Source organism: Mixophyes fleayi, chromosome 6 (assembly GCF_038048845.1).
Source record: "Mixophyes fleayi isolate aMixFle1 chromosome 6, aMixFle1.hap1, whole genome shotgun sequence".
Classification (NCBI taxonomy): Eukaryota; Metazoa; Chordata; class Amphibia; order Anura; family Limnodynastidae; genus Mixophyes; species Mixophyes fleayi.
In genome coordinates, this window is record NC_134407.1 from 165,125,794 (window position 1) to 165,150,775 (window position 24,982).

At 40.4% G+C, this 24,982-nt stretch overlaps 1 long non-coding RNA gene across 2 annotated transcripts; it reads right to left on the bottom strand.

Moving 5' to 3' along the window:
- Positions 1–8,708: 8,708 nt before the first annotated feature.
- LOC142094677 (uncharacterized) lies at positions 8,709–23,744 on the bottom strand. 2 transcript variants are annotated; one of them, XR_012677694.1, is made up of 4 exons: positions 21,258–23,744; positions 11,046–11,223; positions 10,357–10,870; positions 8,709–9,344 (listed from the first exon to the last, which is right to left on the bottom strand). It is a non-coding gene; the product is annotated as an uncharacterized LOC142094677 (long non-coding RNA). The 2 variants fall into 2 exon arrangements; XR_012677693.1 differs by lacking the exon at positions 21,258–23,744 and having other exon boundaries at positions 11,046–11,961.
- Between the last annotated feature and the right edge of the window lie 1,238 nt (positions 23,745–24,982).

Consider the following 24,982-nt stretch of genomic DNA (forward strand, 5'->3'; position numbering starts at 1 on the left):
CTAGAATAGTAAAACAGTACAAGTATGTATCAGTATAAAATACATATATATTTTTTTCTTCTTTAAACTCTTTATTTAAAGAGGAAACAACAGGGAAAATACAATCAACATTTTGAACGTAAGAGTATTAATATAAAAGGTGTCTCCTCTATGTTTTATAAATTTATATTAGTGAGGTAAGGGGGCAGGGGGAGGGGGAAAGAGGGAGAAGGGGTGGGAGGTAGAAAGGCACAAATACCATTAACAGTATTGCTAATATGTATACATGGAACATAGCTAGGTAGAACTAAACTAAACGATTAAATAAGCGACTAAATACCAGACAGGTATTACTCACCAACAACATGCCGCATCCAGCCTGGGGATCCGGAGGTGGCCCAAGAGCTATATTCCAACTGCGGGAGGGAGAGCCAAACTGGATAGGCAGCTGCGGCTTTCTAGTAAATACCACGGGGGCCACACCTTGTCAAAATCATGGGATTTATCGTGGAGGTAGTATGTTATGCTCTCCATGCTCGCGATATGCCAAATATAAGACCGAAGTTCCTGCAGGGAGGGAGCATTAGGGTCTTTTCAATGCTTTGCTATTAGGGTTTTTGTTTATCTTTTGTTCTGACATAGATTTTATAAGTGTGAGAACTATGTTCCAGAAAGGAACTATGCGAGGGCAGGTCGACATGTAGCATCGTACATCTCTGGCCACATTCCCGCCAGCAGCTCGGAGTTGCCGTAGGAAACATTCTAGACAGCTTGTCAGGGGTATAGTACCATATATTGTACAATTTGTAGGCCGTCTCCTTAAGTAATGTAGAGATCGAGCTCTTGGCAATCCCCTCCCTGATCTCCTCCCAGCAGGAGTCATCTGGAGGTGGTCCCAGGTCATTTTCCCATTCCCTCTCATGTTGGCCTGGAGTATCAAAAGTATATTTTATTAGCCAATTATAGATCCCGGAGATCATTTCTTTGGTGAGTGGGCAATGAAGACACATATACTCAAAGAAGGTGAGGGCCCGGAGAACATCAAAGGGGGGCAAAGACATGGCTTAGTGTCGGACATGGAAGTATTCAGAAAAGAATAGAAAAGCGTACGAATAGGTTAAAAATTGTGGTAAAGCTCCGACATAGAAGCCCCAGAGGGGAATCAGAGGTGAAATAAGGGAGGACAGTTTATATTTGACCCGGCATGAATTTCAAAGGGACAAAGAAAATTTAAGGGATTTAAGAGAAGAGGCCACTGGTGGTCTATCTATATTAGAGAGGCCCCAAAGTGATGCCATGGGTCTCCAGGTTCACCCACGCTATGGACTGATAGGGGACATAGGTAACCGTTACCTGAGTCAAATGGGATTCCAAATAATAAAGTTTAATATCTGGAAAGCCTCTGCCTCCCCGGGCCCTGGGCTTCTTGAGCACTGCTACAGAGACTCTAGGGGGCTTGGCACACAATACAAACTTAAGAAAGGAAGAATGCAAATCCCGAAACACAGTCAGGAATCTTCACTGGAAGAGTCTAAAATACATATATTTTATGGATAATAAAAAGTAGTAAAAATACAGCTTCAATCCGTTTGTATATTAATTGTGTGATAAGATAGGTATGCAACTTGTGGCTCTCCAGCTATGGTAAAACAACAAATCCCAGTCTAATAGAGGCTGTGTGCTTGTAGCTGTGGTAGCACTATAAGTCAGATCCCTTCTCGGTATGCTGGGACTTGTGGTTATTATTGTTTTTAACCTTTATTTATAGAGCGCCACAAAATTTCCGCAGTGCCGTACAGAAAACAGACATTGGACCATACAGGGTAAAGCATCACAGAACATTAAACAAAAAATACCAGGACTTAAAACGCTCCAAACATAGCTTACATAGTGAGGTTGGAGCAGAAGAATGAGAGACAAGTGGGAAGAGGGCCCTTCTCGTAAGAGCTTACATCCTACAGGGAGACAGACAGACAGGAGGCACAATGGGAGTCAGAAGAGGGGGTCAAGCGCAAGAGAAGTGAGTAGCGGGAAGTGCATGAGGGAGGGTGAGGGAATCAAGCATGGAGGGAAGGTTTAGGTGGATGGCTGGTAGGGTTTGAGGAACAGTTAAGTTTTGAGTGCCTGTTTGAAGGTGCACAAGTTAGGGACGGTCGGATGGAACGTGAGAGGTCGTTCCAATGGAGGGGGACAGCCCTGGAAAAAGCTTAAGTCCACAGGAATTCTAGACCTGCATGTTTATGTTGTCTCTGGAAACTTTATTTGCATATAGTATGATTTTATATAAACCAAACACTGTTATTTCATAGTGTGGTGTTTTACTTGATTTTTTTATTGAACATACACAGTAACTAGGACATATATGAAAATATAACTATGTTTGTATGAATAAGTTACCATCAATCCCTGGTTCATGTTCAATTAATACATATTTGGTGTATGTGTATCTAGTAAATATTTTTTATTGAACAAACACAGTAAGTAGGACAGTTGCTCATGACACCTTTCTGTTTCTAAAATCACCTTTTCACTTTTCACACATTTGTTTTATGTCTATTAATGGTTTCTGTGTTCAACAAAGAAAGTTTTGTTTAATTCAATATTAGCATAAATGCTGTTCCTCCCTTGACAAGCTGAGGCCACTCCCTGCTTTAGTGTAATTCAATAGTTTGTCCCCTGCTGTTCTTCATCCAAACTCTATTGTCTCTCAGCAATACAAATACACTGAAATCCCCGCCTATTATTTGGATAAGTTTGTTACTGAAAGACATAGGAAGGTCTGAAATCTTGCAAATGAGGTGACTCATTCACAAATACACTGTTATTTTTTTAAACTCAGTTAATTGCTGTTCAAATAGTCAGGTATTACTTTTTAAAAGTTATTTACGTCACATGGGAGCTTTATATCTGTCTGTAAACACATAATTTCTATGTTCAGAAGTGGTGGGGCATTTGAACATTTACAATGTGTTAATTGATTGAACCTGAATTATTAGTTATATGTGTACCATATTGCACTTATTTTGCATAACATAAATCAATAGAACTAATTCACAGACGTATACAAAATGATATTCTTAAATAAATTTAATTTTAGATGGCAAACTAACAACTCTGTTCATTCCTATAGTTTTATATAGTTGGCATGTATTACTGTATTTTATACCAGAGGTTGCGAATTGGTTTCTCCATGCTTCTGTGGAACTACAGGATCATGAATACTTGAGAGCCACAATTTCCTAAGTTGTAGACTGGGTACACACTACAGAAATTTCGACCAACTTTTTATGCAGAGCGATTTTACATATGATTGATGGTCCGATCGCTCGGTTCATGGACTGCATACACACTAGCCTTGTTTAGGACGATAAAGGGAAGAGCGGACGTCCCTTTAGCGACTTTTTACAGCCATGTTGACGTGAGCAATAATTTTAATTTCGTACACACTGCAGCTACATTTGCGGGAAATGTAACGAGATACCAAATACATTAGTATAAAGGGGCAGAGCTTTCGCTATAGTTAACACCCAAAGCTGCATAAAAAGAGAAGGCAGCACTGTCTCTTCATTCATTCCTATAAAATAGAAGTTTAGTAACATACATAAAATGTAGAAAAACATTTAACTGCTAAAGTGCAATGCAATGAATATTCCCTAATAATAAAATCCCTTCGTATGTAATGGAATGCTCCATTCTCGGTGTGCATCATCGCTGATTGGTCCACAACAGAACCGAACGCCCATGTCTGAGTGTATAAAATGACAGAGGAACCTGTTTGGCGCCGAGGAGCGTCAGAAGATGGCGAGTGAGCAAGTGTCAGTGGGTGTTAAGGTTGAGGAGAAGGTGTCAGTGGGGGTTGCGGGTGAGGAAAAGGTGTCAGTGGGGGTTGCGGGTGAGGAGAAGGTGTCAGTGGGGGTTGCAGCTATGGAGACGGAGACAGAGTCAGAGATGGTGCTGGAAGGGCCAAAAAAATGTTGGAAAAGTTAAGGTGGGGGGTGGAGATATTCAAGAAGAGCAAACGACAACGACATTAAAAAAGGTCAGTAGCATGTGTAGTATACCTGTTAGAAGGACTTTATTTCATTCTAGTGTCACATAAAGCAATGTAAACTAATTTGTAACCTAATTTTTTTTTGTCAGCACGAATAATTAACGGTGAGAAGGCATGTTTTGATACCACTGATACCACTAATGTTACACCTGTTATCAAACAAGAAAAAATTGAAAAAGAAAAATATACTAAAGAAGTTTGGGCACATACCTGTACCGTTATAATAACCAAAATGGCGCCTGTTTTCCAGAATGTATGGAGGTTAAGCCCGCTATTATTGCGATTTCGCCACAGGGTCCAAAATATAAACTGATCTCGAGCAGTGTGCAAGGTGAGGAAATGAGAGTATTTGTCGTTGAATATAAATTACAGATATAGAAGTTAAATGGCAAACATTTTTTTATTTCCTTGTATCGTAGATAAAGAAATCAAAGGGAATAGAAACCCAAGCAACCTCAAGACCTGTTCTGCCACAAACCAGTAGCACCTTTAAAAATACTACATACTAAAAAAAAATACTCTGCAGTACTCTGCGCTCTGATTGGAATGGGCGCGCTCACTTCTCATGCGGATCTTTCAGACAGCTGTGTGTGTAAAAAATTTTGTACCTTTTTTTTCTGCAATAAAAATGTTGCATGAACACTGTGTGGTTTATTCTGGGTACTTCACAATTATAAGTTAATAAAGGTTAATATAACTTTAATAGGTTATAAAGGTTAAAGTTTATAAAGAGTCAATATGAATACATTGCCAACATAGACGCAAAGGGTAATAACACACATGCTTTATACAAGTGTAATGGTCTGCAGCCAGACAAGTGCAATATACATCGATACAAAACACAAGTCAGTGATGTGCGAATTCCGCACCACGTGGGACTGGGACAGACATCAAAAAATTTACATACACACTGTCACTCACCGGACTGTGAGTGCTACTTCTCGTGTGTTTAGGAACCGTGGCCGTCCACCATCCTGAGGGTCTGCGCACGTGCAGCCCTTTCAACCCTTCAGTACATGTTCCTTTTAGTTAATTGGCTGATCAGGCAACACTCCCTATTTAAAGCACCTGTGGTCAATACCTCGTTGCCTGATCTTGGAGTCTCATTCCCCATGAGCCTCTGAAGGTGTTCCTGTGTTTCCTCGTGTATTCAGCTCCTGCTGATTCCTGTTGTTCGTTTGTGGTTTCCAGACCACTTCAACTCTCCTGTGGTTCATCGTGACTGCACCAGCTGATTCCTATCCGCTGCCTCCGTGCTTCTACAGTCTCCAAACCACTTCAACTCTCCCGTGTTTCATCGTGACTGCACCAGCTGATTCCTATCCGCTGCCTCCGTACTTCTACAGTATCCAGCTCACCTCAACTCTCCCGTGTTTCATCGTGACTGCACCAGCTGATTCCTATCCGCTGCCTCCGTGTATCTGCAGTGTCCTGCTCATCGCAACCCTCCAGTACTCATCGTGCCTGCAGCCAGCCGATCCGCTGTCTCCGTGCTTCTACAGTGTTCCTGCTTGTGTCAACTTGCCTGTCTGCATCGGATCAACGCTCCGCTGCTTTCATCTCAGCTAGACCGCCTCAACTCTCCCGTGTTCTCCAGGTGTCCAGTTCTATATACTACTGCTTCCTGAGTATTGTTTACATCCTTGCTGGTCTACCTACCGTGCGCTGCACCTACTTGGTTACCGCTTCCACCCTCCTGGGACTTCGCATCCTGCCGGCCTCCAGCCGTTCAGGTATCCCTGCACCTCTCTCTGACAGCCTGCTCTCCTGAACCACGGTATGCATACTTCTCATTGACTGTGCTTGTGTATTGCATATCTAGCTGGACTGAGTTGTTCTCCTCCGGAGTTTCCTATCCACTGAGACTATTGCTATCATTTGACTGTGTTACCGTTTAGCCTGGATAGTTCTAGTGACTTTGTATATTTGTGCAGTGCTGCTCAGTTATTATTATTGTGTGCATAACCTTGTGGGATCACGTTCAGTGTGCCCGTGTATACTCTGCATTGCATTTATCTCCCCGTGCTCCTCCTCACTTATATCTTTCAGTGGTACAACTTGCTAGAGGCAGACCACTGTTCCCTGTTTTCTGAGTCACCAGTTTCCAGTATCCTTTCACATAGCAGTGGTACAACTTGCTAATGCAGATCACTGACTCCCCGGATACCTTCACCTGGATTCCATTCCTTCACCCAGACAGCGGTACAACTTGCTATACGCAGACCGCTGACTCTCATCACCTCCTCGTTACTCCTGGACATTCCTCCTCACTATAGCAGTGGTACAACTTGCTATACGCAGACCACTGACTGCCCTCACATTTCCTTGTCCATCCAGTTCCTCGTGTACAGTTATCTACCTATTACCAGTGCTGCTAGTCATAGACTTTCCTCGAGCATTCTCTTATCACCTGCTGTCTCCTGTTCCGTGATCACCCCGCTACCAGAGTACCATATTACCAACTATACTGCTCTGGTAAGTCTATCATCTGGTGATACCTGGGTAAAGACTCCTAGTGCCCGTGACACACACGCCCCCCAGGTCGAGGAAGTATCGGAGGATTGTCGTGGATCGGTCTGAAGTTTATACACACTGCACAACGGAAACGAGACTGGAATGAAAATATTAAACGGTACGACCAACCAAATGAGGCGACAATCGTCCATTTAGGCAGACTTTCGACCATCGCGTCACTGCACACACTGACCCGACTTTTGAACGAGTGGTCGTATGTTGGCTGATTGAGCCGATTATTGGACGAAAACCGTGTAGTGTGTACCCAGCTTTAACCGACAAGTTGTCGGTATCCGATAAATGAGATGACTGCGAGTGTGGCCTGTAATGTTATTTTGGATGAAACGTCTGATGTGTAATACTTGCTATAACCACTAGGGGGCATTAGAATGCAGTTTCTGTGCGTGTAGAAATATGTAAGAGACGTGCTGACCGTTCTGAAGGTTTCTTTTTCATTTGTATGTAGTTAAAGTAGAACAGGAAATTTTGCAGTATCAATGAAATTGGTACAAGTTTTGTGGAGAACTATGCTTGTCAATGCCACAATGCACATAGATGAAAACCAAACAAGACAGTGACATTGAGGCATAGTGTGAAACATATTGCTCCTTCTAAGCCCTAATGTGTTTAATAGTCTTTTTAGGCTTCTCAAGGATCTCTTTTCCTTTCTAGTTCCTTTATCTGTCACCTGTATGTATTATTTCCCATTAGTTCTAGGCTCAACCATATTAAAGTAAAAGTCCACCTTTGTGGACATTGGTTTCCGTAATAAAGAAATGTTACAGCGAGATAAAGTGTATATAATGGTATCTGAAAACGGTCATCATCACTTTTGATATTCCCTGCATGAAAATCTAATCACACCAGAACTTACAGGTGGAGCAACCATAGTGCCAGGAGGTGCGGCTGCTACTGAACCTCAGCTTAGAGGGTATGTACATTCCCTGACAAAGCCCCATGTGTATGTGTGTGTGTGTGTGTGTGTGTGTGTGTGTGTGTGTGTGTGTGTGTTTTCCACTCTTGGGTGGTACATAGGAGTGTGAAAAATAATTAGCAGTGCTCATTATCATGGTGATGAATCCCCATACATATTGTGTTACTTTGTACATCTTGTCTCTTCATAGTGAGCAGAACCTGGGCAAGAGTTGGTACTACACAGTTACCAATAGTGAGGGTCTATATAAGGCTGCCGGTACCAATAGGCCAATGCCATGGTTTAGGGGACACATAACTCACTGAATAACTGGCATGATGTCGCTCAGTTCACTTTTATCCATGTGATGCCCCCACACTGACCACCAGCCGCTGACATAGAGGAGTATCACCTGGCAGCTTCTTTCTTGTGACCATGTCAGTGAAGGGATAGTAGTGTGGGCAAGGACAATTGGTAAAATATTTCAGTAGGTGACTTCAGAGTAGACCGCTAGGACCACACATGTGAAACTATTTGAGAAAACAGGTAGATGTGGTATGAGATGGGTGTAATCAGTACAGGAAACAAGAACAGATGACTGAAGACCTAGGAACACTAGGAGAAAGAAATGTATTATTGCCAGTCTTGGGAGGAGGTTAAATGGGATTAGGAATACTGAATACTATGGATTTGGAAATTCTGAGAAATAATCTTTGGAATCTGGCAGAGCATGCATGAGGCAGCAAGATGATTCAACTATATGTAATCACTTACAACATGCTCACACAGGGGCTCATGTTGACTTAATATATCTCTGTTTTTTGGATGGTAGATTAAAATAATGAATTTTCCTTTGCAGATGGATATCAATCCATGAAGATTTTCATAAAAGTCTTAGTTGTCCATCACACAAATAACAAATTTTGCAAAATTAAAAAAGATTATTCCCATTATTTCAGAGATTTTTATTCACTCTGGTTCCACGTGTTTCAATATGGGGAGTTCAATGCTTAGTTCATGTTGTAAAGTAAGTGTGCGTAAATTAGATATTTTTCTTTTGATGAAATGATGTAAGTAGACCCACCCATCCCTTACACACAGTACAAAATACCCTACTACTGAACTTCCCACGTATTCTCCTATTGCTGTTACCTTCGCTCAATTAAGTTATGGCAATATGAATACCTCATTAGTAATATAGGCCCAGGTTTCTAAAATAAGAAAAGTTTCCTCTCATTAACTGGCATGCAGTTTTTATGTAAAAAAATGTTTATTAAAAATAACAGCTTAAATAAAATAATCATGTATGTAACATCAACACTCAGTGCATATATTCTACATGTTAACAGACTTGTAGGTACCACTTATAGTTTGCATGGGGATAGTGTGCACTTTCCATTTGGCACTTTTGAGAACTCTTTTGATTACAAGTCAAGCTTTCCTTTATTGCCACCCAAGTTAGCATTTGTATCCATATGCATAAGGGCAATTTTTTATCCACCAGTATTGCATATAAAACTATGTGCTCCAAATACCATTGTAAAAAACTGGCAGAGATGAATGGGGCTAATAGAAAGCCTAGTTAAAGCTTTTTGTTACTAATGTCCTTGATTATTGCAGGAATTATTCAACAATACTGTCCATGTGGAAGTGTCTCATTTTGTAGCCTTAACAGAAGGTAGAATTAAAAGATGATGTAACGTCATTTTCAGTGGTCCTTCTGGACGACTAGGATTTAGCCGAGAGCTGGTCCATTATATGTCAGCATGTAGGCACAGCTATCTCAGGGACCTTGGCCTGTAGTTCTGCCCAGGGGTCCTCTATCATGGATGGCCTGTAGTAGTTACTGATATCTTTGGGATTTCCTCTCTTGTGTTTGAAATTAACCTGTAAAAGAAGAATTCTAGTTTAATGATAATTATCATAAGTTCTGATAGTTCTACATCTACACAGAATGTAAGGCCGGTGTTCTGGCTTATACAATGCAGGAATGATAGAACATCTGAAAGATACATAATACAACTAGTTTGTTATATATGACGGAATCCAAATTGAACACTGACCACATTTGTTAATAGATTGCTCTAGTCAGGCCCGATATGCTCAGGCCCAAGGGCTCGAACAGCCAATGACATTTAGTTTGACCACCTATGTGTATGGCCAAACAGGATGATTATCCTGTCTCTCAGCACTTGCACTGAGGGAAAGGCTCAATCCATGTGTGATCAGTTTAATGCATTCAAATTAGTCATAACTGGATAGATGTCTGTAGTTCATTAAATGGGGTTTATACCTTTAGATGACTTCATTTCTTTGCGCAGGGTCTGGCAAAACTTCCTAAATACAATTCTCTATAAATAGTTGCAGTAGTGCATGTGCAAACTAGTAAAATAAAGTCATCTGAAGGTGGAGAGTCCCTTCAGCTATCAGGAAATGCCTGCAGTTATATCAGTCTGACTAAGGACCAGAGAGATGTATGACAATATAACCCACACACAGTTGCTTCAGTTATAATAACTACATTTCACTACATCTTTCCATATGATTTACACCAGGATTAGACAACCCAATAACCCTGCAAACCAGAGGCCGTCTGGCTGTGATTAGGTGGAGAGTCACAGCTTGCCTAATTCTGGTAGATACCGTAACACAAATCTATCAATAAGACCTTTGTTATTAGATCCATTCATTAAACCTGTTACAGCAATTATTTATGCCTGGCTGTAGAATAAACTATATAGAAGGTACAGTGGTATTGGCTGAAATGTTAAAATGCATTTCTGTAAATTGCTTTCACATGTACAGTAACAGCATCAGTCCCCAGTTTATTATTTTGACAACAAATCAGTACTGTAACAATAAAGGTAAATGATATTAATAAAGGGTTAATTGTACTTACTTGTCCCTTTCCATCTTTCCTCCCGTTGTACACTGGCACATGCTCTGGGCTGTGCTTATAATGAGGAGAAGACAGGGGAGTTCTTGGATTTGTCCCCCAGCTGCGACGGTATTTGGAGACTTGTTCCCAACCATTAGGAGACCATTGTTGTGGTGAACTCCAGTGTCCATTCGGACTAGGACATGAGTTGTAATAAGGGCTCATGTTGCTCTGAGGGGCTGCCCCATTCCTGGCATGCCAGTGTTGGGCTGGTGGGCACCAGGCTTGTTGTGAAATGTTTCTTGGAGATGGTGGGCACCAGGCTTGTTGTGAAATGTTTCTTAGAGATGGTGGGCACCAGGCTTGTTGTGAAATGTTTCTTGGAGATGGTGGGCACCAGGCTTGTTGTGAAATGTTTCTTGGAGATGGTGGGCACCAGGCTTGTTGTGAAATGTGTCTCGGAGATTGGGTGAGAAATGGAGACATCCCTTCTCTAAATCCAGCGACAGGGCGTTGTAACATAGTTCACACTTATCTGCAATAAAACATACAATACATTTACACTCCACAACAGTCCATAATAGATTCCTGACCCTAGAACAGTTTTCAGAGTTATCCCAGAAGATGGGACAGTGAAATGGTGACTTAAGTACCACTGTATAGCTGCTAAATGTAAAGTAAATCCATATGTGGGGATACTGTTCACTTACCTTCAGTCTCAGCTCTTGTCTTTGCAGCTCTGGCAATACAGGTGGTTATTGTGTGTTTTCTGTGTTCAGTATTTATGTCCAAGAGGGAGGAGACACTTTCTGGTGATTGTTATGTAAATGTGGGGACATTGTGCTTCCTGAACAATAGAGGTGTCCAGAGGACGTCCACACCTTGTCTCTAGAATAGTAAAACAGTGTAAGTATGTGTATAAAATATATTTTATGGAAAATAAAAAAAAATTGAAAATATAGATTCAGCCAGTTTAATAGTTGGATAACATAGGTATGCAACTTGTGGCTCTCCAGTCGTTGTGGAACAACAAATCCCAGCATACCCTGTGTAACAGAGCCTGTGTGTGTGTAGCTGTTGTAATACTATAAGCCAGATTCCTTCTCAAAATGCTGGGACTTGTAGTTCCACCAGAATACTAGAGCCACATGTTGTTTATGTTGTCTCTGGAACCGTTTTTGCATAGTATGATTTTATGTAAACCAAACACCGTTATTTCATAGTGTGGTGTTTTACTTGATTTTTTATTGAACAAACGCAGTGGGCCTGTTTTATTAAGGAAAGTAAGGCAAAAAAAGGAGTAAATTTGCTCCTGGACAATCCATGTTACAATGCAAGGTGTGCAACTTAGTTTATTATTTTGCTCCTAAATTACACATGGCTGTTTTTCATGTAGCATACCAATACTTGATAGCTTTATTTTTATATTGGAATTTAAAGTTGACCTTGGACATGCCTATAGTTGGGGTAGGCCTCAATTATATCTCTGTCCCCACATTTTAAATTTACCTCCCTGTCCAATGGAACATGGTTTAGCCAACGTGCAAAGTTACTCCTTGTTTTGCTTTTCTGTCCTTGATGAATCAGGCCCAGTAAGTATGGCATAGATGAAAATATATAATGGTTTGTATGCAGGGCCGGATTTACCACTATGCAACCTAGGCAATTGCCTAGGGCCCAGCGGTCCCCAGAGGGCCCTCCCAGGGTCGGCGGTGAGACCAACCTTTAAAAATGGGCCATTGCTTATGTGCCAGTGCTATTTGCTTGCCCCCCTGGGCTAAAGTATGCCAGCCAGCCCCTGAATAGGGGTATATGTTATGCTAAAAACTATAGTGCTATGGATTTTTTCAGGGAGGGGGCCCCAAACCAGTATCTTTCCTAGGGCCCCATGAGGTCTAAATCCGTCTCTGTTTGTATGAATAAGTTACCATTCATCCTAATTCATATTTAATAAATACAATTACTGTGTATGTGTACCTAGTAAATAGTTTTAAACAAGTTATTTTCTCAGTTCATTCTAAATGGAAACTCTGCAGCAAGTAAAATGTTAAAATTACACTACCACCTAATAAAAGCTGGTAGTGCAGCCGCCATCCCAGTAGCCAGAGCCTGGGGGCTGCAATATGCAGCTGTTTAGCCTGAATATAGGACAGGCAAATTAATTTTGTTAGCCAACGTAATATGGCATCGGAAGGGGGTTGTGAGTGGCTTGTAATTGGTTCTCCCACTGCCCCCCCCCCTGTTTCTAATACAAAATCTGCCAATGTATAAGTGCCAAACATACAGTTATTTTACAGTGTATATACATTGTGCCCTGAAATAGTCTACAGCTGACCAAAAATGTCTAGTAAGTAAACATGTGGCTCTCCAGCTGTTGTAGAACTCCAAGTTCCGGAATTCTGTACTTGACAGGGACTGCTGTGACCTGTAGTCCCACAGCTGCTGGAAAAGTTATGGGTTTCCTTATTCTGCACTGGCTGACATGGTTGACTGGGTAGCAGTGCCAGTTGCTTATGGCCCCTCCCAGTTTCTAATATCACCTATTCACTTTCCATACATTCTTTTTATTCAATTTATGGTTTCTGTGGTCAACAATGTCTACATTCAACAAAGAAAGTTTTGTCCATATTTAATTCAATATTAACATAAATGTTGTCCCTCCCTTGACAAGCTGAGGCCACTCCCTGCTTTAGTGTAATTAAGTAGTTTTTCCCCTGCTGTTCTTCATCCAAACTCTTTTGTCTTTCAACAATACAAATACACTGAAATCTCCGCCTATTATTTGGATAAGCTAGTTACTGAAAGACATAGCTAAACTCATTGTATGGTCTGAAATATTGCTAATGAGGTGACTTCACAAACACACTGTTATTTTTTAAATTCAGTTTATTGGCAGCTCAAAAAGTCAGGTATTACTTTAAAAAGTTATTTACTTCACATGGGAGCTTTGCATCTGTTTGTAAACACAAATATTTTAGAAACAATTCCCATACATATACAAAATGACATTCCTAAATAAATATAATTTTAAATGGCAATCTTTAAATTCTGTTAATTCCTATAGTTGGCATGTTATCATTACTGTATTTTAGCCCGGTGGTAAATAAATCGTGTCTCTCCAAACTTCTGTGGAACTACAGAGCCATGCACACCTGAGATACACAATTTCCTAAGCTGTAGACTTAGCAGACAAGTTGTCGGTATCCGATACATGCGGTGACTACGAGTGCAGCCTGTAATGATTTTTTGGACGGAAACGTCTGATGTTTAATTCTTGCTATAACCACTGGGGGGCATTAGAGTGCAGTGTTTTGCTGTTTCTGTGCGTGTGTAGAAATATGTAAGAGACGTGCTGACCATTCCGAAGTTTTCTTTTTTTATTTGTATGTAGTTATATTAGAAAAGGAGATTTTGCAGTATGTGTTGCACGTTTTGAGGAGAGTTATGCTTGTGTATGTCACACAGGTGGCAACCAAGCAGGACAGTGACAATGACTGCCGGGCACAGTGCGAACAATATTGCCGCTTCTAAGTCCTAATGCCTATAATAGTAATTTTTTTTTAGGATTCTGACTGCTCCTTTCCTTTCTAGTCCCTTTATCTGTCACATGTATTTATTATTTCACATTGTTTCAAGGCTCAATCACCTTAAAGGAATAGTCCACCTTTGTGGACATTGTTCTTCTTAATAATGAAATGTTACAGAGAGATGACATCACATGAAAATCTAATCACACCAGAACGTACAGGTGGCGCAACCATAGTGCCAGGAGGTGCAGCTACTACTGAACCTCAGCTTAGAGGGTATGTACATTCCCCGATAAAGCCCCATGTGTATGTGTGGGGTTTTACCCTTGGATGGTACATATGGTACAAAACAATTTGCAGTGCTCATTATCATGATGACATTTTCCCATACATATTGTGTTACTTTGTTCATTTTGTCTATTCATAGAGAGCAGAATCTGGCCAAGAGTTGGTACTGCACAGTTAAAAATAGTGAGGGTCCATATAGGGCTGGTGGTACCAATAGGCGGTCGCTTAGGATGCCATGGTTTAGAGGGCACCTGACAAATGATGTCTCTCATCATTAATTCCATGCTTCTGTGTCAAGCTGCATTGGATACATCTGTACTGGAGTAGTTATAGGCAGACTCTCACCAGCTTAAGACTTTTTGTACTTCTAGTTTGAGGGCAGCATGGTGACTCAGTGGTTAGCTGTGCTGGGGGCATGAGTTTGATTCAGAGCAGGCCCTACCTGTGTGGTGTTTGTATGTTCACCCTGTGTGTAAGTAACTTTGGTTTTCTCCAACAGCTCAAAAACATACTAGGTAGGTAGGTTAAATGTTTTCTGACAAAATGTGCCCTAGTCTGTGTGGGTTAAAGAATTTACTTTGTGAGCTACAGTGGGGGCCGGGACTGATGTGAATGACTACATCTCCTTTGTACAGTGCTGCTTAATATGATTGGTCGGATCGATGTTTATTTTGTCATAAAGTTTGCTGATTGTGATTCTCGTAACTTTACCTGCCTTTATAATTAAGATAAGATTTAACTGACCTCTAAGTGGGGCAGAATGAGAGCTTCTAAAATAATAGGCTCCGAGTTTTGTGTTATTTTTATTGGTCACAGATTTTTTTGGAGCAGATCTTGAATTTCTTGTTGTCTCTGTATTTTCCCAGTGGTCCCCTCTTCATCAGGATATATCTTATCAACAATTTGTATAGAGCTCAGACAACTGGAAAGGAGATTTTCTTGTTAAGATTAAGATCAAATGTCATGTGGGTCATAATGATGATTTATTCAGCAGTTAAGGTTTATATTAAAATCACATATCATTTCAAGTTAGGAGGGAAGGAGAATTGCTAATGTCTGATAAAGGTCTTTGAAAAATTGTGTTTGCTGTTGGTTGGGGTTATATACATTATCATTGATTTGAGTAGGCCTGTAACAACCAGAAAAGGGCCATCTTTGCAGACGCTTGGTAATCCAGGATTTAGGGTAGCATAATTTGGGTTTGTTACTCCTGTGGTAGTAGTGGTTTTCCTGAAGATAAGCAACATCTGCGTGCATATAGAGGTATTCAGTGCATGTAATTCTCCTTTTCTGCAATCTATTCAGACTTTTCAAATGATTGGTCAAATTATTAATAATAATTTTATGTTGATGAGTTTGAGAAGTTATCTTTTAACATACCATGGGAAATTACCATGGTGAAATGGGGAAGGAAGAGTGATAAGAAAGAAAGGAGAAGAAGAGTGTAGGGAAAGTAGTTTTAAGAATCCTACAATACAAAATGCAAACCGAAAACTGTGCATCTACGAAAACCTGGAGATTATCAGTTCTAAATTGCTTAAACATCATGCCTGCTGGAGGTTTTTGGGAGCAAACTTGTTGAATAGACACGTACTTTGTCCCATGTGTATTGTTATAATACAAGTAACATCTGAGAGGGAGGTGGGTGTAACGCCCAATGTGATTGAAAGGTGAACTGTTGCTTTGTAGTACTAGAAAGTATAAACATATATAAGAATTATAGAAAACCAAGACAGCATAGATTATGGTAATTTAGGGAGTTTTGTGATGCAGTGGGATATTATCATATACTGTATATATAAAAGTAAGTGAAGGTGTACACTATTTAAGACATTAATTTGCATCAAAACAGTCTTCCAGTAGAGCCGTTATGAGAACTAATTAGAACATATTTAAGGTATAGAATATAATTAAGATACAATAGTTTCTATATGGTATAAGCGAGTTAAGACGTTGAACAGAAATTTATTGAGCCTTTATTATAAGGGCTGATGAGTGTGTGTTATTATTAAGACAAATATCTTATAAAGATGACAGAGAATTATGAGAGAGGAAGAATACACTCAGGCTTCCAGCAGAGAAGAGATTAGCGGGTATATTTACTAAACTGCGGGTTTGAAAAGGTGCCTATAGCAACCAATCAGATTCTAGCTGTCATTTTGTAGAATGTGCTAAATAAATAACTAACTAGAATCTGGTTGCTATAGGCAACATCTCCACTTTTCAAACCCGCGGTTTAGTAAATCTAGCCCCAGGTCTGTACAAGAAACTAGTACAAAAGCGATAAGAATTTCTAGGTAACCAAAGGGGAAAAAAGCAGACTGGGCCACCATTTAGGGCCTGATTCATCAAGGTTTGAATACTGAGTGCAAAGTGCATTTATTATAAAGTGCATGTAAATTGGAAATACGTATGCCTGAATTTAACAAGGAGCAGATCTGAAGATACATGCGCTGATGAATTCGTGTGTAAGTCTGCTCTGCTATACTGCCCTAGACACCGTAGGATACGTTCAATACCTAGGTGGATTATAAAATTGCAAAAGAACGCACAGAAAAAAGTCAATGTCACCTGTTAATAATAAAAGCATTAATGATAAATCAGTTTAAAAAAAAAAAGTTTTCATTTAAATATGTATTTTTCCCCACATGAAATGCATTTATTAGGATGTTTGTAATGTCAACTGAACATTAAATACTTATTTACAGTTGTTACTGATTGCAAACACATATTATAGCATGCATAAGAGACTGTCATCATTACTAATCAGGACTTAGACTAGCCCTGTAGCTGGAGCAAGAGATACGGCAGAAACTACTATTGAGATGCCCAAAGCTTGAATCGGACATGGCTGTACATTGACTATGGGCGTATGCTGTAGTAAATATCCTTGGTGTACACAGATGATTTGAACGTTGCTGCGTTTAGTTTTCCTATGGTCCGGTTCTCATCATGTGCAGACCAAGTTTGTGGATTATACACACATTTACGTTGCTTGATGAATCAGGCCCTTAATGTTTAAAGCTTTAAACTTGTTTAAGGGATTCCTCAGTGTCAAGAACCAACAGTAAGCTTTGATTTAATAATGCAGTAATCATATTTAGAGGAACGGAGCAGGGGTGTTCAGAGTATAGAACACAAACTTTCCTACATATAAATATATTATTTTTATAAAAGTTAGTATTTGTGTTATATAGATGCAGTTCTTTTTGCTCATTTTTCACGGTACAGGTGGAAGCTCCTCCAGTATGTGTTCATGCCTAAGGCTTAACAAATCCTTTGTAAATTCTAGAACTGTATTAGATAGAATTTGAGAACTGCATGACACAATACCAATGTTTCATTAATATTGTGTCTTGTGTTTACAAATAGACTGTGCAGTACATACAGTATATGAAAGAGTTCTTTTATGAAATAATAGATCATTAAATGTTGTTTAAATTGTCTCAAAATGAGACCTATCAAGATAAGGATTAAGGGCCTCATTTAGAGTCGGATGCAAAGTCCGTTTTAGGCGCATCGACCACAAAACCACTATCACACATGTGCAGCAAGCACCATATCCGCCTGCATCTTGGACGCAATTTACACTTGCGACAGCTTGCGACTCACTACGAGGGAAAGGGCGGAATGCGGAATTGTGAAGACGTGAACTTGTATAATATAATCACAAGGGGTGTGATCCCATAGGTAAATCCTGGACGAGTGGCAAGCAACTGGGGTTGCTTGCCACTAGTAATACCCTACAAAGCTGCGGCACACTCCCACTCTTCCACGTCTTAGACGCACATTGCGTCCAACTCTAAATGAGGCCCTAAATAAGATGCAGAAACCCAAAAATGATGCAAATCTGTCTCATCAGGTGACAGAGGTATCTGTCACCTGATGAGACAGATAGTTTTTCCCATCTTTAAGGCTGCAGTATATTCTTGTATGCATCCTATGCATTTTTATTGTCTACTCTTTTCCTGTTTTGTCCGATGAGAAGTACCCCAACACACCAGTTAAACACACCCAGAACCCATATTGGGTATGAACCACACCTAGGCAAGTATCTTGATATAGGCAAAACTACTTTAATTGTAACAGTATAACACTGAAAGAGGCTATAGTTCATTTAAGACAATGGGGCCTAATTAACAAGCTCCTAATCCCCCAGAAAACTGCTGTTTTCTGGGCACAATAACAAATTTAAGTATCCCCTGTATTTATAACTAGGAGATCGCAGCAGATATTTGCTGCAGTCCCACTGTTATCGTAAGCGATAGCAGTCCCCCATAGATCTTCTGACCCCTCACCGCATCTTCCCTGCTCTCCCCTCCAGTTATTATCACAATGGTGGCCACTTTATGATTATACCGTTTATCGTGACTGCTGTCCCGACAGAACACTTTAAATAAATGGTCACAATCTTTCATTCCTTATCCTTGTGATAAGGAATGAAAATGACCGTGCCACAAAAAATGTTATTGTTAAATATGTCCCAATGTAACAGGCCAACACAACCCTAATCACCGGTCCCAGAGCTATATTCCTCACCCTCTGGGTTTTGCCAAAAAAGAGTTTTCGCTCCTCTGACATCAAGATCTTGATCAAGTACAATGCCACTGTTTTTGTCTGACACACAAAAAGACAAAGTTGATGGAGTGTTCACCCACTTCCAGGTATCCACAAGCAGGTCCTGACCAGTCCAACGGTAGCCAGACTCCCCAATCTGTACGGGCCACCTGCAGTGTGTAGCTCTGGGATGTCTGGTTAAATCCGGTGTACAACAATAGAGTCCCGCTTGTCCACACACCGGATGTTGGGGCATATTGAGAGAGCTCCTGTTTAACCCCTTACAAGTTTTTTGGGCAAAATCATGTTCCAACCCAACATGCACTTCCAGTGAAGCATGGCCGATTGCCAGGGTATGAAGTGCCGCAAGGTGATGTGCACTGGTCGGCTCGGGACCGCGTTGACGCCAGGTGATGGCAGATCTTTTAGTGGAACTAATATGGCTACATTTACAAACATATGTACAATACATTTAACATCCTCATAATATACATACTGGTGAGAGGGGATACCGAGCGGGCTTAACTGCTCTCGCCACCCTTACAAAAAGCCATAATTATGTTCTTACACACCTGTGACATCAGAATTTAAGCAATGGGTGGGTCAGGAATTAAAAATCATAGAACAGTTGGTAAATATTTAAATAATAAATCGAACCCTTTTACACCATATACCCTTTAATAACTAATTATCTTTTGTAATCATTTGTTTAAATCCTCTCCTTCCTAAATTTACAGTGTCTGGGACCCTCTTTCTTCTGAGATTACTAGAATATCTCCTGCAGCTGTAACCACTTTCTGTTTTCCATAGATTCCCACTTCAGGTAGCTGCCAGCAGAGAAGATGAAAGGACTAGGTAAGGATGTAAAATAACTAGAAGAATGTAATGAATTCTGGAACATGTGGGTAACATAATACACAGGTGGTTTATGGTGCAACATTCATTTGTTCATTTGTGCTGACAGTTCCACTTTGAATAGGTCAGAAAATGTTAAAGTAACACAAATGGTCTCCTGCTCCATCTGTAAATTTAATTTCTAAAAGCAGAGAGGTAGTAATTGTAGAGTGTATTGTATAGACGTGGAGGATTCCGAACATATTCTTAAAAAAGCCTGATAGAATGACTGTCATTTTATACTATATTCTGTTGAGTTGTCTTTATTTTGCAGGTAAAACATATTTTTCTTGCCCTGCTTTAGTCCTGAAAAAGTTTATTTTTGCTGTGCTTTCGTGCGAAAATAGACATTTTATAGATGTCCTCTATTCTCTCTAGTCTCTGCAGGATAATTTTCTACTTTTTTTTAATATATATTCGGCAAAAGTACTGATTTATTGTGGTGATAACTGAACCTCGCCCACCAATTATCCATTAGCAGAAGAAAAGGCAGATGTGGCTTAAAAATGGCAAAATAACATTATAGAGTATGGAATGGAGACAAGCCATCCCTCCTCTTATACTGAATATCCCCATACCAAGATTTACCTGATACCGACTTCGGAAATCCTGAGACAGTGACATGGGTGATATAAGTTCTACAAATCTCAGTCTCCATTGTTAAATAACGAGGAGGCACAGCACACTGTTATGCACTGTCACACCTACACACACACCACATAGACATAGGTACCTGCCCTTACTCCACGCTTTATGATTCAGTTTAAGCAGAACTTATCTGTGAGGTTTGGTGCAGCTTGTACGGTAACAGAAAGACGCATGTTCAGTAAAAGTAAGAACTATCTCTGCAACTATTTGTCCGGTTCCATTAATTGATGAGTAAGGGGGTATTTTGGTGGTGTGTACTTAAAGTGTTACAATTTTACAGGTTGCACACATATCCTGTCCTGGATTGACATGTTTTTACTCCCTTATGCTGTATTTCTTGTGGGATCCTCTACACCCCTCTTGTCATTGCCACATAGTATGGCCCATCTATACTACATACTGTATACAGTGTGAATAAAACAAATAACTGTATTCTACCAGTAATTTATGTTATTACATAACAAAAAAAGAGTGTTAAAATATGGAAACAAGGTGCAGGCTGCGTCTCTGTGGTTCTGCCCCTTTTGGCCAGGTCTTATGTATGACCTTTCCACAAATTCCATCATGAACACATCATTTTATTATAGTGCGTGTAGATGGAGCAAAACACATCCCATTGAAAGCAGTCAGTGATTACTAGTTGCCAGTATCCTCTAAACGGTGTTAAAATCCAACCACTTTTCTTTTACATTGTAAGACAACCTGGGTTCTTATCCCTATTGTCCCATATTTGTTACATCCATGTAATTGTTAGAATGCCCTGTATGTATGTATTTCTCTGTACAGTATTGTGTAAGATGATTGTGCTTTATAAATAATAATAATAATAATAATAGTAAATAACAGGAACTACTTGAAAGTCCACAAACGCCCCCTTTGAAACTCATTGTAATACCTTGTCTTGCAAAATATAATCCCGTTTCTGTGCGCATAACCACATACATTATTGCAGATATACTACATTACATACACTCAGTGGCTACTTTATTATATACACCTATCACGTACTAGATAGGACCCTCCTTTGCTCCAAAAACAGTGTTAATTCTTCATGGCGTGGATTAAACACAATGATGGAAATATTCCTTAGGGATTCTGGTCCATGTTGATATGATGGCACCGTGCAGTTGCAGCAGATTTGTCGGCTGAGCATTCATGCTGTGAATATCCCATTCCATCATATCCCAAAGGTGCTCTATTGGTTTGAGATCTGGTGACTTTGGTGACAATTTTGGCAGTGGCAGGAGGAGAAGTGCAGTGTCTAACGAGCTCCTGAGTTTGGGCTTTGCTGCTGGTAGGTTCGCTGGTTGCAGATCTCTGCCCTGCCCCACGGTGGGACGAACTGGTGCCAGGCTAAAGAAAACAGGTCAAAATAGCCGGGACTGGTATACGGACGGAATGTGGCATACTGGGTCTGGTAAATAACAGCCAGACTCCAAGTCCGGCACATGGCAAGCACAATGTGACTGTACATGGTTTCCATGTGTAATACAGAAGCATGCAGTTCACAACAAAAATATAAAACGTTCAATATGAATGTATTTCGTGATAATAGAGCTAGTAACTGAACAAAATGGTTTCTGTCCCAAAACTGCAACCACAGTAAATCACCATTGCTGGACAATGAGGGTCAAGCAATGATGACGTACTATTGAGAGCGCAGCTACTAACTTTACTGTGATTTCTAAATGGCCATATATAAAAAGCTTATCAATGAGGAGGGACAAAGAATGATACTAAGTTTGGTATTATAGAGGTACTATGTTGGGTCTTTAACGGTAAATACAGTCAGGTCGGTTTTTACATTTGCTGCTGCTCTCAATGTTGCGAGTGAATACACTCTAAAATAATAGTTTTGTAATCATATGCTCATTCTTATGTAACACGTACCTAATTTATCTATATGGTAACTGCTGCCCAGGATTTAGTATATGAAATAACACTTAATCTGCTTATTGTAATTGTATGTAGTACGCATTTATTGTACGCAATAATACAACCATGTAATGCAACTTCAGTACAGTGATGATATGTCTGTAGCTACTGTACTTAATCTAAAATCTGCTGCAACTTATACTACTTTTACAGGAGACAACATGGTATCCTGATCATCCTCTGGTGCCATGCTGTCTATTTGATAGCCAGTCTATGCCCCTTTGGCATATATTAGGTTCTTGGTATGGGGTTGAGGTTAGATATCATTCTAATGGCAGCAGGACCCAGCTGACGAGATGTAATAATTCCAGACTGCAGCCGTGGGGCGTGGGCACTAGGGCAGATTGGCACAAACTCTCTTTGGCACTCACATCTCTCCCTCTTCTATTTTTTTTTCCTCAGCACAGCTGAGGCAGGAAAAGGGAGGGGGTGGCACGTTTTCACCTGCCTTTTAATTGGATGTATTTTTAATTAATGGGGCTCCTGAGACCAACATGAGACCAATTTGATCCCTGAATAGGGGCTGGGGAGGAATTGGGAGAGGTATGAGGATTGGACCACTGGGTGCGCTTAAACACAAGCTCTGTCATCAATCACATGGCACTTTCACTGCTTGCCAGTGTGAGAGGGACGTGCAGCAGATACTTGACGTCCTGGAAGGGCACAACGTCCCACAGCTCTCTGTGAGCCAACCCTAAACACACGCTACTGACTTGAGACCCTCCAAATAACTTTATAAACTCCCTCATGTCCCAAAGCTCCCAGAGCTGAAGGAACGTCTAACTTTGCAATTGAAGCACAAACTAGGTAACCAACTGTGCTCAGAGTTCCACAGCTCTGCCCTCTGAGTCCAGGATCCTGGGCTGTGAATTATTATTCAGTGTAACCTAGTTCAGCCTCTAGCAGAAGAGATTGCTTGATGAAACAATTATGGCAGGTGCCTGTCTGCATGAAAAGAACAAAATGACGCAGACGTAGACCAGGTAGCTCATTTGGAATATTTCTGAAATATATTTGTTATTCCAAGCATGTTGTTTTTCCTAACACATCTGCTGGAAGATTATTCCTAGCAACTACTACTTTTTTTTTTTTTTTAATTACAATTTTCTATCCCACTCTTTGTTTCAGTCAGCTGATATTCCTATTACTGTCTTCCATTTTATGCGCAATGCTGATGGGTATGCCAGTGTGATATTAATAAAATGTAATAATTATTATATATGGCCCCTGTATCGGTATATGCACATTAGATGTGTAGTGCTGACAAGCACACATGATCGATCCCTATGCAGTATAGACACATAGACAATAAGTATGTAACATATATAGATGAGAGGTGAGTGCTGACATATACATATAGTAGCACAGCTGGTGCCCTCTTCTCCTGCATCACTGCTTCTCTCTCTCTCTCTCTGCCTTCTGGTGGCAGAAGCTGCAGGGCCCGCTGGGGGTAGATTGCAGGCAGAGGATCCCACTGGCACCATAAGCTGGCAGAAGGGCAGCTGCCCGTGAAGGGAGGGGGAAGATGAGCAGAAGGAACCCTCCTCTCTTCCGGGGGTCAGGTGTGAGTTGGTGTATGTAGGGCAGTCATGAATATTTAGTGTTTAACCCCTCCCTTGCAGTAGGGGTTTGTGTGGCACTGTTTGGGCAGGAGTTGGGGGTTAAGGTAGGCAGGTGACCTGTGCCAGATACTGGTTCATGTTATAGGGCACAGTAGTAGAAGCGAGATGGGCAGTGCCAGGAGAGCAGCTGACATATATGTGTCAGACAAAGACTGACTTGCAGCTTGGTGTTTCCAGATAACTTCGGCACTCTGCAGATCCTTCTGCTAATTCCAGTCATTAGCCCCTTCCTTTCCCTAGAAGTAAAACTTTTCCTGGAGTCATACATAGCCCTTGCTATAAATGCTACTTATGGAAAGTCATCACGCTGCATGATACACAAGAAGTGCTTTGTATACTAGAAATACACAACAGTGTACCTTTTGTACATCATTTGGCCTGTGTGTAGGTAAACAGTGTCTTGCTTTGTCTGTGACAAATAAATATATCCTTTGTTATAAAACCACATTGTTTATGCTGCTTTACATTGCTCTGCATGAGACAGACACGCACTGCTCTGTTATAGGACTGACACAAAGTGCTCTGCAGCGCTGGACTCCACATGATCTAGAGGTTTCTAGACATTCGACAGAGGGGATGGGGAAACTGACACTTCCGGGCTCAGCTTTCCCACAATGTAGTGCGGTCTGTGCTCGCTGTGTGCAATTAGTATTTTTCTGGCATTGTGATGCAGACAGAGTGAGAGGAACAGATGCTGAATCCTCATTGCGTTCCGTGTAACCTAGAGACAGCCTGCTGGCCCTGCCTCCTTCCCTACAATCTCCCCCAAGCCTGACACTTTGAAGGAAGAACCCCCCCACCACCACCACCACACACACACTTTCTCAACAAAATATGTTCCCCAGCCGTCTTTTGGAAGTCAGAAAAAAATGGAACAAAACATCGTACAAACAATATCATAATAAATGTAATGCAAATATCTCCCCTATCAACATGCCTTCATAGATTATTGAGTATGACTTTGTATATATCATCCTCAAAATGTATTTATATAGCAACACAAATTCCGTAGCTCCTTACAATTGAGATATAGATATATATATATATATATATATATATATATATATATATATATATATATATATATATATGTAGGTAGATATCTATATATATATATATATATATATATATATATATATATATATGTGTATGTATGTATATATGTATGTGTATGTA